The sequence below is a fragment of the Macrobrachium nipponense genome, chromosome 1 (assembly GCF_015104395.2).
Source record: "Macrobrachium nipponense isolate FS-2020 chromosome 1, ASM1510439v2, whole genome shotgun sequence".
Taxonomy (NCBI): Eukaryota; Metazoa; Arthropoda; class Malacostraca; order Decapoda; family Palaemonidae; genus Macrobrachium; species Macrobrachium nipponense.
The window spans coordinates 52,605,253-52,620,774 of NC_087200.1; positions in this window are offsets into that span (position 1 = coordinate 52,605,253).

Sequence of the window (15,522 nt, forward strand, 5' to 3'; positions counted from 1 at the left end):
GTATCTCGGGAGTAACCGTGTCTTGCGGAGTAGGACCGTCCAGTCCCTCCAACAAGAACAGATCCCGAGATACTCCTCCTTCAGAAGGAGGAACAGCGGCAGACCCCTGACGGTCGCCTTCAGCTACTTGCGCGTATGTCCTGGTCGGTCCTGGAACCGTGCCTGGTCCATACGGCGTCATAGCTGGGTCACGAGCGGCGTACCTCTCGTGATCGCTCCTCGGTACCTCGCTCCTCCCGGTATAAGCCCGAGGAGGTTTTGAAGGTACGGGAGAGGCAGACCTGACGCTCCCCCCTCGCTCGCTGGCAGGACCAGCGTGCGTGGAGGGCTGCTGCTGATCGTCAACCCGCGGTGACGGTCGAGCAGCAGGCCTAGCCTTACCGCTCGCCTGGGGCGATTGGCTCGGCTGAGAACGTCGAGACCGATCTCTAGCGTCAGGCGAGCTGCCGCTGGTCACCGTCTCCGCCCGGTCCCATCGGGAGCGGCGGACGGGTGACCTGCTAGGCTCTCTGTCGCGTCGAGACCGGCCAGCGTCCTCTCGGCGCGTCGAGTCGCTGGTACCGTCGGCCGCGGGGACTCCTTCCTCGCCTCAACCCGTGGCTGGTCAGCGACCGTCACGTCAGCCCGAGCAGCCAGTTGATCGCTGCGAGAGCGTCCACTGGCCTGGCGAGAGTCGTGTGCACGACTCTCGCCAGTCTTCTGCTCCGCGCCGCTGTCTTGACGGTGAGCGAGCTCGGGCGTCAAAACTTTGGCTGGACGTCTTCTTTGGAAGAGCGTCCACTCGGTGCTTCTCGCGAACGAGAAGCGGCCGAGACGGAACCTGGTTTAGCGGCAGAACCGCTAGCACCAGGTGAGGACGCACCAGCCGAGGCTGGTGCACCTCTGGTCCCCGTCGCCTTCTTCTTTGCAGAAGAAGCGACGGGCCCCGTTCCCGAAGGAACAGGAGGACCAGCAGAAGAGCTCCCCAGCTCGCCTGAGCGAGCCGGGCCCTTAGAAGATCCCGAAGGAGTCTTCTTAGGGGGGGAGGAGGCAACCTTCTTCTTCTTCGGCTGTTTGCCTTAGAAGTCGAAGGGGAAGGAGAGGCAGCAGACGACGAAGAAGACGACGAAGACGACGACGACACCTTCTTCCTCTTCCTCTTCTTCTTCGCCAGGCTCCGCAGGACAGACGTCAGGTCTTCCATCCAGGAGGGAGCCGGGGCAGTTGCCGAAGCAACAGGGCCCGACTGCACCTGTCCGGAAAGACCTGAGACTGTGACAGCACCACCAACAGCAGGAACAACAGGAACAGGTCCAGGAAACAGCAGGAACATCTGAAAGTGAATGAGCAGCAGGCACCTGATCTGAAAGGGAATGAGCGGCTGGGACAGCAACAGGTACGGCAGGCACGGCAGGTACCACAGGAGAGCCAGGCGTCCTGTCGGCAGCTACCGTCATCCTCGGCACTGGCGGCAGTCCAGGGGGGTATCTTTGGGCAGCGGAAGTCCGGGGTCGGCAATACAAAGAACCCAGGTGGCGGTGGCACCGTCCTCTTTGGCACGGCAGGAATTGGTTTCTGGATTGCAGCCGTGGTGTTACCGACATGACATGTGGTATGTACACCAGGTGCGGTGGCATCTCATATTGGTTTTTGTAGTGGTTACCGTACCATGAGTGACCACTGCCGACTCCGCCAACCGCTGAATCAACCCTGTATGCTCGGCACTCCCTGCAGTCCCAGCGACTCCCACACCTGTCCCAGGTCGTCATTCGCTGATGGCACACCTGCGGAAGCAACAGTCGGGTTAGTTAGAGGGGCTTCCTCGCGCCTGGGGGGAGAAAGAACCCCACCCAGAGCGGACGGAAGACCCCGAGTACAACTGGACGTGGGGTAGCGGGCGCCCTCCTCCACACTCGACGGACGAGAGAGGAGAAGGACTCCGCTACCCCCCCGCAGGGGAAGGCGCGAAACGTGGGGCTGGCCGGGGGTGGGGGCAGGAAAGAGGACGAATTGTCCGTTACCAAAGGAGTCACTGGACTTTCCGATGACTTCTTGTGCCCTCGTACAGCACCCACTGCGCCTCGGACCAATGCATACACGTTACACAGGGCTCGTTGCGGGAGCACTCTCGCCCCCGACAACGAGTACAAACCTCGTGAGGATCTACATCTACATCCAAGGTCGTCTCCCACGGATGTAGCACCTGCGGTAACATAGATAGATTAGTAAGAGGGGTTCCCTCACGCACGGGGGGGGGGGGAAGACATGCCCCACCCCGAACGCAAGGAAGACCCCAAATACAAAATACAATGAAGAAGCTGAGCGGGGGCAGGAAGGAAGACGAAGAATCGGATACCACGGGAGTCGCGGGAGAGCTTTCCGACGACTTCCCGGCAGACCTTCGCTTCCCCCACCCCCGCACAGCAGTGAAAAGTAATATGAAAATGAAACAGAATACTGCCCTTGCGATTCACTTCATAGAACTTAAAGGAGAAAAGATCAATTCCCGGGTAAGAACGGAAACTTGATCCAATAATATGATGCTATCATAAAAATATATATGAAAATGAAACAGAATTACTGCACTTGCGATTTCATTTCACATAAAAAGAAATCGTAAGGATCAATTCCCGGGTAAGAACGAAAATTGATCCAAATTAAATTTCATGCAATAAATAAATGAAAATGAAAAGAATATGCAATTGCGAATCCACTTTCATTGCATTCTATTATACAAAATTAAAAGGCTCGTGCCGAGCACAATCACACTCTCGGTAACGAACGCACAGGGCAAAAATATAATGAAAAGAGTACTTACATTTTTCAATTACACACTTTCGCCCAAATACATGACTCGGCGCGAGCGCGCCCCGCCCTCGGCACCGAGACATAATTCAAGGGTTCAATTCATGAAAAGAGATGGAAATCGCCGCATCTACGGCGATAACTCCATGTTGGTTCATAATTAAGTAATGAAAATGAAAACAGTGTACTTACAGTTTCATTTTCAAGTCAAACAAACCATTAGTAGAAAACACAATATAACAAAAGCATACGACGATGAAAGCGGGCAGAGAGCATGACGAACACGTCCTTCACACCCGCGGCCGAAAGCAAAAGTGATTTGTTTACCTCCCAGTCGCGCGCCGCGCGACGATCGGACAAGCAGTTAACTACCGTTCTCCCCTTGTTCGAAGCTTACGACCGTTCCAGCTGCCGCTAGCTACTTCCTATTGTTAAAGGACCGAGGGTTTGTATTACGTATCGGAACAATGAACAATACTGCACTTGCTATTTCACTTTCACAGCAATAAATCGTAAGGATTAATTCCCGGGTAAGAGCGGAAATTGATCCAAAATTAAATTTGATGCAATTAATAAATGAAATGAAAAGAAAAACTGCATTGCGAATCCACTTTCATTGCATTCTATCATACAAAAAATAAGAGGCTCTTGCCGAGCGCAATCAAGCTCTCGGCAACGAACGCACAGGGCAAAAATATAATGAAAAAGAGTACTTACATCTTTCAATTACACACTTTCGCCCAAAATACATGACTCGGCGCGAGTGCGCCCGCCCTCGGCACCGAGACATAATTCAAGGGTTCAATTCATGAAAAGAGCGGAAATCGCCGTCTCTACGGCGATAGCTCCATGTTGATTCATAATTAAGTAATGAAAATGAAAACAGTGTACTTACAGTTTCATTTTCAAGTCAAAACCAAAACCATTAGTAGAAAACACAATATAAAAAAAACAAAGCATACGACGATGAAGCGGCAGAGAGCGATGACGAACACCGTCCTTCACACCCGCGGCCCGAAAGCAAAAGTGATTCTTCACCTCTCGGGCGCGCGGGCGCGCGCACGATCGGACAAGCAGTTAACTACCGTTCTCCCCTTGTTCGAAGCTTACGACCGTCCCAGCTGCCGCTAGTTACCTTCCTATTGTTTAAAGGACCGAGGGTTTGTATTACGTATCGGAACAACTTAAAAATTTGGCCTTAATTCTAACTTTGGAGAAAATACTTACTTCGAAAGGAGAGTAGAGGTCTTTAGCTCCGTTTCTCACCAACAGGAAGTCGCGACTGATGCCCATCTCCGATGTCAGGACGCGTTATAATGTACTTTTTTTGGGATTGTCTAAGCTGACCGTACATGGTCCACTCTGGACCCTACGGTTTTTTACCCTATATTCATCTGCCAATTAGTATATCTAGCAGACGATACTCTTGGCCAACTAAACTGTAGGCACTCCCAAGCTGTTGCTCTCACTACTGATGACTCATGACTGGTGCCCATCTCTGGTGTCAGGACGTGTTAAAGTACTTTCTCGGAGGGTGGATCCACACGCGGTGAAAACTGAATCAGCTAGTCCAGTAGGTTGTTTCCCTTACTTCGAGAGGAAAGTGGAGGTCTCGATCTGTTGTTTGCATGCTGATTGGGTTATGACTGGTGTCTAATTCCGGATACTGGAAGTGCCAAGTTATTTTTTGGGGAAGAGACCACGCAATAGTACAGTGTCCGCCTTTCAGCACGGCGGTGTTTTAGCCTACATGGGGTTAGGCTAGGACGTCAGCCTCCTCTACCGGCAAGGCAAGTTACCTATGTCAGCAGCGCTTCTTCTTAACCTAAATACTTGATTCCTATTGCCATAAAAATAATTCAAGCTAATAATCAAAGCTAACATTGGACATTTAACTCACGATCGAATCTAAAATTGCTGAATTTGGATCCTCTGACATCTTCATCACTCAAACATAAACATCGGAAACTATAACACGCCAATCTTCTTCTTTCTTGATCAGTCAAAACTTCGGACAGTGTAGACTATAGAATACGGTTCGGTAAGATTTTTGTTCTTTCTGCTTGAATAAGTTTGTTATACAGCTATGCTTATTTCTCCTGCCAAATAAAAGAGGTACTGTGAGAATTTTGTGTTCACAATGCAAATTGCAGCACCCTTAGTTTTAGTTCGTAAAGTCTGACAGTTTAATATATGATCATCCATATTTCAGGTGGTTACGATGTTCCTAAGACATTTTAAATTACAGGTTTATCCTGTGGAACTGAACAACAATTAACAAAAGTACGAGCTGGTAGCCATTGGGAATGAGCAAGACTGTATTTTTCGTTTTTTTTTTTTATCTATTTACGCGGCTTCATATCAGGTCATCAATTGCTTGACCCCTGGCTCTTAAGCGCTCACTCCACAAACACAGTTGCAGATAAACTACACTATTCGAGTGATGTGCAGAGCTTTATTCCCTTGTATTTTACAATCTTAATCAGAAATACCTTGAATATATAGAGTATAAAGTAAGCCAACAAGACAGAAAAGGAGATCTAACCCAGTTGGAAGAAACAATGAGTGAAGCAAAAACAAATAACCTAGAGAAGATAATCAAAAGAAGGTAAAGACAGTAAAGCAAGAAGAAATAGAATCAGAATGGGTCACCAAAAAAATAAAGAAAGAAATAAGCCAAAGAAGGATATATAACAAATTAAAACGGAAAGCCACAAGAATAGAAGAAAATAAAGAAAGCATATGAAGAAAATGTTAGAAATGAGATAATGAATGATAAAAACAGACAGGAAAATCTGGGAATATATAGACATGCTGAGAGGAAAGACCACATCAGAAAAAGAATGGATAAGAATATTCGATGAAAATAAGCAAGAGATGAAGGACGAAACACTAGGGAAAGAGCTGGTAAAATTCTGGGAAACAATATACCAAAAAGAAGAAAACAAAATAGGAGAGATATGGAATGAAAGCAAGAAAGAACAGTACAAACATGACATGGAAGAAATAGTGAAAAGATTAGGACAGTAGATGAAATGCCATATATCTTTAAGGGAACATATGCATGGAGTGTATGACCTAACAGAGACAGAGATTAGACCCATGGAAGAAATCAACATAGAAGAAGATGTAAAAAATCGACTTGAGAAAATGAAGGCAAATAAAGCACCAGGGCCAGATGGAATGAAGCCAGTTCTGTTCAAACTACTCTTACAAAGTAACAACCTTCAAAAAGAATTGGCAGAATGTTTAAACAGCATACTGAAGGGCAGGAAAACGCAGAGAAGTTGGTTTAAGTAAAAAACAACACTTACGCCCAAAAATCAAAACCCCACAGTCAAAGATCTAAGGCCAATTGCTCTAACAAATGCATCATATAAAATTTTCATGGGGATCCTGAAAACCAAAATAGAAAAACATATTAGAATTATAGGAAAAATGAATGAACTGCAATCAGGCACAAAGGAGAGGAATCGATAATTTATATATATCTTACAATACTGCATACAAGAAACGTACAGAAGAAAAGACCCATTATTTGTAGTATCAATAGACTTCCAAAAAGCATTTGACTCGGTTAATAGAAAAAACCTCATTGAGGTCATGATGAAATATAGGCTGCATGCAGAAGTAATACATGCAGTCGCAAAGATATATACAAATGATGTAACAAGCATATGCCTTAACAATATAGAACAAAAAGAGCTAAATGTAACTAATGGAATAAGACAGGGATGCAATGGCTCAACCATATTCTTTCTACTAATAACGTACCTGATAATAAATAAATTAGAAAATACAACAGAAGGTTTTAGAAATGAAGTAATAAGGATAATGGCACTGTTATATGCAGACGACGGATTATTACTAGGACACACACTAGAAGAAATAACAAAATCAATAAAAAAAAAACCTTATAGAAATCGCAAGTGAATGTGGCCTAAACATAAACAAGGACAAGAGTAATATACTAATATACAACGACTGGTACAGTATCGATGATGTGGAGAATATGGAGCACATAGAAGGAATAAAAATAGTTAAGAATATTAAATACCTAGGAGTAACAATAAACAACATGAGAGACTGCTTCAGAGAACAGATAAAAAGGGCCCAAATTAAAGCAAAGCAGATGGCAAATATGACTAATGCACTCATCAATAAAAGCTATAGCAGAGTAAAAATAGGAAAATTGTACCGGAAAGGACTAGCGATGCCATCATTCATGTATGCAATGGAAGTCATGAAACTTGACAAGATAACTATAAATGAATTTCAGAAGATAGACAATCAAGTATTTAGAGCAATTTTGAAAGCGCCAAGTTACACAGCAAGTTGTGCATTTAGATCTGAAATAGGGGCCTCTTCCTACCACTCAAGAGATATCAAGAATAAACTATTCTACCTGAAACATACACTGAAGAGTGGTGGAAATAGGCCCCTATATGAGATAACCATGGATCAGTATAAAAAAAACCCTGGATAATGCAAGTAAAAGAGTATATGAAAGAACTAAACATAAACTTAAGTAAAATTGAAGCAGTTGAAGACAAACAGTTAAGAGAAATAATAAACAATTGGGACAGAAAAATATGACAGAAAGAAATGAATGAAAAGTCAACGTTAAGAATCTACAGAAAATATAAAGAAAACATAAGAGAAGAAATCTGGTATGACAACACTGAAAAAGCAATGCTGATCAATAGGGCCAGACTAGGTATACTAGGATTAAATGATAGAAATAGGATAAAAGGAGAAGATACAAAATGTTTATACTATGAGGAACAAAATGAAAATTTAGAACATTTCTTACTTTACTGTCCAGCATACAATGAGATTAGAAATAGATATAGCTTTATGCAGCAACCATATCAAGAAAATAAAGAGGAATTAGTTGCGAATATACTCTTATTGGTGGTTCTACTGAGGAGGAAGTGGAGAATAGGAAAGATTTTATAAAAGAAATGTGGTATTTCAGAGAAAAGAAGCTCAAACAAACACAAACAAAGGAGGAATAAAAGAAGAAAGGGAGCCGTTTTAAAGGCATATCCCACCTACTACTACTTCTACTACTACTATCGTCCTTAGTTTTACTTTACTTTATAGTAATTCAAAATGTTTATTTTAATCCTTATGGATTACCCTTATCTGCAACAATAACCCCGAAAAAATAGAGATGTTTCTAAACTAGATATTACTATTAATCCTCCTTTTTTTTCTTTTTCTTTTTAACTGAGGCTGAGCGCCACCGAATTAGCTTTGCCATCCATCGCTTTCCAGTATAACAATATTCTTAACTTTCAGGGCTAGCCTTATCTATTCCTCCAGTTTTCTGTTAAGGGATTTCGGGGTCTCTAAATTAATGTTCGATGCTGTCCTCCTCCACTCTGCAGATATCACAGACCTTGTCTTTATACTCAGCCTGGCTTCCATTATCATACATACCTTTTGTGTCTAATTCCCTTATGTACTTATTTTCCCCAACGTTTTCTGAGAACCGCAGCTTCTTCATTTCTTTCCTCTTTTCTTTCAAGGTCTCTACTATATATTGCTTAATTCTTATCTTTACTTCCTTTTCCAGTGCTTTTTTTTCGGGGGTGGGGGTGGGATTCTCTTATTTCGTTAATCTCTATTATATTTAGTACATATGGTTACTAAGCTTGTTGTCCAGCACAGTCCATAGAGGGCTCTTAATTGATCTTCTATTGTTTGTTTAATAATTCCATAATATGGTGGGCCCTTTAATTAGTTTTTCTTGCATTCCTCGGAGGATCCTGTATTACATTTTCTCTAGCGCATTCAGCTCGTTTTCCGTGATGCTGCTCCAAGTCTCTATATTGGCAAATAATTTTGGTAGTGCTACTGTTTCATAGATCATTTTCCTTACTTCTAGTGCCACATTTCCCACTTTCTTAGCGTTTCCATATTTTTTCATTTCTCTTTTTAGGTAGTACTCACGTTTTTATTTCTTATTTTGAAACTTTCTTTCTTTGAGCCATTTAGTGTGCACCATTCTCCAAGTATTTGTATTCTTTTACACTACTAATTAATCCAGTGTAAAGACTTTCTTTAAAGACCCATCAATCATGATCATGTATCTCATCTAGCAAAGCAGCTAGAACCACATGTATATGTTTGTATGTAGAATTTCCTGCCCTTTTCCCCGATATATGATTCATCAATGTATGTCCATTATGTCTTTTGCTATTATTATTTTATTAACTACCAAGAAACTCTCCTGTGTGTGGGTAGCGAGGGACGGGGTAGGGCACTCGTTTCTGTCCGCACACTGCTATGTATACCGTGTGCCCGGGTAATAAATCAGTTAGGACTAAGTTCTGTCTCATTCCAACCTCAATACTGGTGACCCAAGGATCAATGGTAAACAACGGTTTTGGCTTCGCCATTAATGGACTCACTACAGCCGTGCTTACCTTCAGAAACCTTTAACGGAACCATACAACGACAGTCTAGAAAGCTCCCTCCTCGAAAAACCTCCTCAGGTACATTCTGGTGTGTTTGAACAGTTTGGCCCAGCCATTTACGATTCACTTCAATCGTATTCAGAAAGTCATTAACGGAATCACACAGTGTATAATTTTGACTTCTTACGAACCCCGAACACCATTAACAGACTAAATACAGTACTTAATTCGCATATTGGTGTGAGAGTCGAAATGCCAGACACTGAACTAGAAAGTCAATCCGAGGACTCTCAGATCCTCTGCATCCCCCTCTCGCCTTAAAAAAAAAAAAAAAAAAAAAAAACTGCAATTACTCAGGAGATCAAACTGCCACCATTTTTGCGGCAAAATACCATGTCGTAGTTCCTACGGGCCGATGTACTGTACACTTCCGTGTAGCCTAAGTCATGGAGAAAGAAATCAAAGCAGACATCACCATGATGACGCTGCTGGAGGATGTGTTCAATAAAATCACCCCATAGCTGAATGCACAGGCAGAAAAAAACAAATATGAAGACCTCTGCAAAAAGCTTATCGATGCCCATCCCAGAGAGAGCCTAATGTGCCCTGGACCTGATGAACCAACCCCTGGGGGACACGTCACCCAAGGAAGCCTGGGACAAACTACGAGGTCTCCTAATGCTGCTGGACTACGACAAAAATGGAAAAAGAAGGACGCCTTCCACAGGAGGCGAGGGCGCAAATTATGGAGGTGGACACACTGTCAGTGGACAAATTGGTGAGCATCATGCATAAACTCCATGAGGCCACCAAGGCCTCCAAACATGCTGCAGCACCCGCAACCTGCAGCCTGATAGAAGAGAAGGTCGAAGAGGGGGACACATGTGATTTACAAGAAAAGGACGCCGCCACAGCTCCCTGTGCATTCCCAAAAAACTTAGAGGGTGGCCACCCATAACAATAGTGGCCACGAACATCAGAAATCCCAGCAAGTGGGATTCTTCATCCACAACGCAATCTCAGGGTGCTGAATGCTGGTAGACGTGGGAGCCAAGCAGTCAGCCTTTCCGTCATCGACGGAAGACTGCGACCGCCTGCCCAACACCACAGCTACACTAGTAGCCAGAAATGGAAGCCCCATCCACTGCTACGGAACCCAGACCCACAGAATATACATCTTGGGTCATAAATACAAGTGGCCCTTCGTCATTGCGGACATCAGGTTCCCCCTACTGGATGCTGATTTTCTCGCACAACATGGTCTGCTAGTGGATGTCGGCCGAAAACACCGGAACCTGCCACTCCGCCCGCTTGCTACCTGCCCGGGAATGCCTGCTGTATGCACTACCATGTTGTTCAAATACAGCGCCCTCGTGCACGAATTCCCAGACGTCTTTAAGCCAGACCTACGTCAGGTACCAGGAACACAGGCCAAGCACGGCATCCACCACCTCATCACCACTACGGGCTAGCCGACACATGCCAAATTTTGCCACCTACTGCCCAAGAAGCTCCAGGATGCTAAACAGGCATTCACAGAAATGGAAAAGATGGGAATTTGCAAAAAGGCATCAAGCCCATGGGTGTCCACCCTCCACATGGTGAAGAAACCAGACAGTTCCTGAAGGCTCTGTGGGGACTACCGTCGGTTAAACCTGGCAACAATGCCTGATCACTACCCACAGCCAAACATGCAGGACCTGACAGGAGCCCTACATGGTGCTAAAATATTCACTAAAATGTATCTATTTAAATTTTATTTTCAGGGGCCAATACCTACATCCCAAAGAAGGCCATCATCACACTGTTTGGAACATACACCTTCTCCTACTCCACCTTGGCCTCCGGAATGCCGGGGCCACATTCCAACACCTGATGGACAGCATCTTGGGGGACTTACCTTTCTACATCTGCTACGTGGACAATATCCTGATCTTCTCCAGATCCCCGGAAGAGCGCCTGGGATATGTCTGGGCCGTGCTGAAACACCTTCAGGAGGAAGGATTGATCATCAGATTCAACAAGTGTTGCTTCGGTGTAGAGAACATGGACTTCCTGGGACATGAGGTCGTCCTGATGGGTGTCTGCCCCATGGCCTCCAAGGTAGATGCAGTAATTAAATCCCTGCAGGAGTTCTTCGTTATGGTCAACTACTACTGAGGATTTGTGCTGGGTATCGCTGGTATAATGCATCGCCTGACCAACATACTGAAGGGGAAGCCAAAAGCACTGACGTGGGAATTGCCACAGCAGAGGGCATTCAAACAGATGACAACAGCCCTCACCAGAGCCACCACTTTAGCATATCAGGACCCCACTGCCCCCCTGAGACTTACCACCAACGCCAGCAACGTCGCGTGTGGAGCCGTGCTGGAGCAGATATGGCCTCCAAGGTAGATGCAGTAATCTGATCCCTGCAGGAGTTCCTCGGTATGGTCAACTACTTCTGATGATTCGTGCCGGACATCACCCGTATCATGCATTGCCTGACCAACGTGCTGAAGGGGAAGCCAAAAGCACTGACGTGGGAAATGCCGCAGCAAAGGCCATTCGAGCAGATTAAGGCAGCCCTCACCAGAGCCACCACTTTAGCATATCAGGACCACACTGCCCCCCTGAGACTTACCACCGATGCCAGTAATGTTGCGTGTGGAGCCGTGCTGGAGCAGATAGTAAACGGGTCTCCTCGTCCCCTTGCGTTCTTTAGTACTAAATTGAAGCCACTGGAGACCCACTACAGTGCATTCGACAGGGAACTGTTGGCAATCTACCAAACTGTGCGTCACTTCAAACACCTCCTAAATGGCAGTCCATTCACCATCCTGACAGACCACAAGCCTTTGGTACATGCTTTCATGAAGAGGAGAGACGTGTTGTCGGCAAGACAGCAGCGGCACTTGGCTGCTATCTGCGAATTCGGGTGCACCATCAGCTACGTCCACGGAAAGACGAACCTGGTAGCTGATGCCCTGTCAAGGATTGAAATAAATTCAGTCCACCTGGACTTTGGCTACGAGGGCTTAGTGAAGGAACAAGCTGCAGACCCAGAAATGCCAGCTTACTGCACGGCACTCACAGCACTGAAGTGGGAAGATGTACCAGTAGGAGAACATGGATCGACAATTCTCTATGACACCAGCACAGGCCGCCCCAGCCCCCTGATACCCGCATCATGAAGGAAGCAGGTATTCAACTTCATCCACGGCCTCTTTCACCCTACAGGACGTACAACAACGCACCCGATGACCGGGAAGTTCGTGTGGCACAGGATAAAAAACGACACGTGGAGATGGGCAATGAGCTGCATACCGTGCCAAACAAGCAAGATCACCCGGCACATGGAATCAGGCATCAGAGACTTCCCTTAACCACGAAGACAGTCTGGGCACAGTTCACGTGGATACCTCCTGACAGTCATAAACTGTTATACAAGAAGACTGGAAGCAACCCCGATGGCAGAAGCATCGACAAGCGCCTGCATGGAAGCCCTACTATCAAGTTGGATAAACTGTTTTGGTGTGCCGGGACAACATAACTACAGACAGGGGCTTGGCCTTCCTGTTAGAACTCTGGGTCTCTCTGGCACACCTGATGGGGACAACACTCCACAGTACAACAGCCAACGGAATGGTGGAAAGGGCCCACTGTTTATTAAAAGCAGCACTGATGACACGGTGTATCAACAAAAATTGGAAGGCACAGCTGCCCTGGGTGGGTCCTGCTAGGTCTCTGAATAGCACCAAAAGTGAACGGCGAGAAATCTCCTGCAGAGAAAGCCTAATAGCAACTGACCATCAATGAACTCTGTCAAAACCACTGTCCTCTATGGCTGCTCATCATAGACTGACTGACTGACCCAGCAACCGTGCCAGCAGACAACTTAGATGATCGCCCAACAAGCAAACCACTCGTTAACTATCCATTCACACAAATACAAACAACCTAACGAGACAAAAACCAAATAACCAGCCACTCTCACCTTCTTTCTTTTTTACAAGCAGCGCTTGAGAACGTTGTCAAATGCAACTACTACATCACTCCTCCATATTTCCTCCCCTATTACATTTGACAATGTCTCCTCACATACTCACAACATCCACACTATATTGCTTTCCTTAAAACCCAGGGATGTTTGGCTACTGGCCCCCTGGATCTTGTTCGAGGCCCCTCATACACTCCCTCAGTCGCATCGTTATTCACTCCTCCCATACAGCTTCCATTCAAACTCACACTACTTCCCTCATTATTGTCCTCCCAAATCCCATCTACTATCTCATTTACCCCATCTAAATCTTGTCCCAGTATCTCCTGTAACTCTGCCACCAAATCATTCACCTCATCTATATTCCCGCCAAACTCCTGAAGAGACTCATTCATACTGCTAATCACTTCCTTACTACTTGGTTTCCCTCCTGTCGAAATCTTGCTTAACTCTATCAACTCAAACCCACACACGCTATATGTCTCATCCATCCCCTCCCCAGACTTATCCATATTGCAAACCTAATCAACCATCTCTACCCTAACACTAACCCCTCTATCATGCAGTCCTCGCTTTTCCCTTTCATTCCATTTCTTTACCTTCTTCCGCTTTCTTCCTTACTCAACCAACACTAACTGCTGATCGCCCAAATTCATTTGCTCGCTGATACTCGGCTCATATTTATTCACTTTCAACCACTCACTCATCGCATTCTCCTGAACATACTGCCAAACACTAGGGGACCCACCCAACTGGATCCCCTTAACACCTAGTTTCCCGAATTTCCAGCCTGACTCATCCTCTTTTGCCTACACACACTCGGTACATGACCTTCCATTCCACATTCAGCACACTTCGCACACTGTTCTTTACACATCCTAGCATAATGCCCATTCTTTCCACAGTTGCCACAAACCACATTTACACGAGTACCCCAACATCCAATAGTTATATGCCCTGTTTGCCCACACCTATAACATTTAATGTCCCTATCTCTCTGACACTCACTAACTAAATGACTCATCTTCCCACACCCGAAACAAGCTCCTAACACCCACTGACATTCATTCTTCTTATGCTCTGATTTCCCACATCTATAACACTTCTGCTCTCACTCACAGCTAACTGACCCTAACCTTCCGACACCTGCACTTCTAGCTCTCTTAGGTTTCACCACACTTACATTACTTACTCTAACGCTCCTATCAACAATTCGCTCTGCTATTCACCTTGACCCTTCTAAAACCGCCTCCCTATAGCTCTTAAACTCAGGCATACCCTCATTTACTTCGGTCCTGACACTGGCACTTCTGCTCTCTTTCATACTCCTATCTAGCTCGTAATCCTCAACTATCTCTAAAATATCATTCTACGTCAACCTCTCAGTTGTCCATCTCATTTTCTCATGTACACTCTCAGGCACAGGCGCTAACAACTTCCTCACTAACTCCTTACTCTCATTTATTCCCTCATCCCAAAACTTTTTTCTAGCTAATGTCTCTAACCAGATACATACATAGACAATGACTCACCAACATTCTTTCTTGCCTCCTCAAAATCATCCTTCCTCCTATACCTAGCCTGTTCCATGATCCTAGGTTTAACACTCTTCTATGACTCATCTCCTACACTCATCATTATCCCATACATGCTTAACAAATACCCAGTAAATAAAATCAAATTCCCAGACCCCAACTTCTCCTATTGTCTTCGTACTTCGCCATAAAATATTTCATGTATTCCTTGAAAAAGTCCCCTATCTCCCTACTCCCATATTCCTCATACCATGCACATCTGGGTACCTCTCTCACATACACAGCCTTCGTATTTCTCGCTCACTCTCACTCTCACTTCCACTACTTCCATCCTGACCCCTCTTAACCACTTCTAAATACAACGAATCCATTTCCATATTGACATCCATACTCTTGATTACGCTCTTCTTACCCTTCTTCTTTCTATCTGCCTGTTCCCACTCACTGCTATTTAAATCACTCTCATTCTGTTCCCTACTCTCTTCCTTTTTCCCAACATTCTCAATTCCTTTCACATCCTGTCTATCATCCTTACTAACTTTCTTTCCCTTATTCTCCTTCTTCTCAAGCCCTTTCTTATCCTTATCCTGTCTCCCTTCTTTCATATCCTCACTTATTACTACAATCATATCACCTTCATCATTTGCACTCTCATCCACTCGCTCTCCTACTTTCCTCACCACTCCTGGCTTGTCATAAAACCCAGGAAGACCTTCCTCCTGCTCCCTCTTCCATGAATCTCTTCATCATCTCCTGCATTGCATTCATCATTACTCCGAACTTTTCATCCATTTTC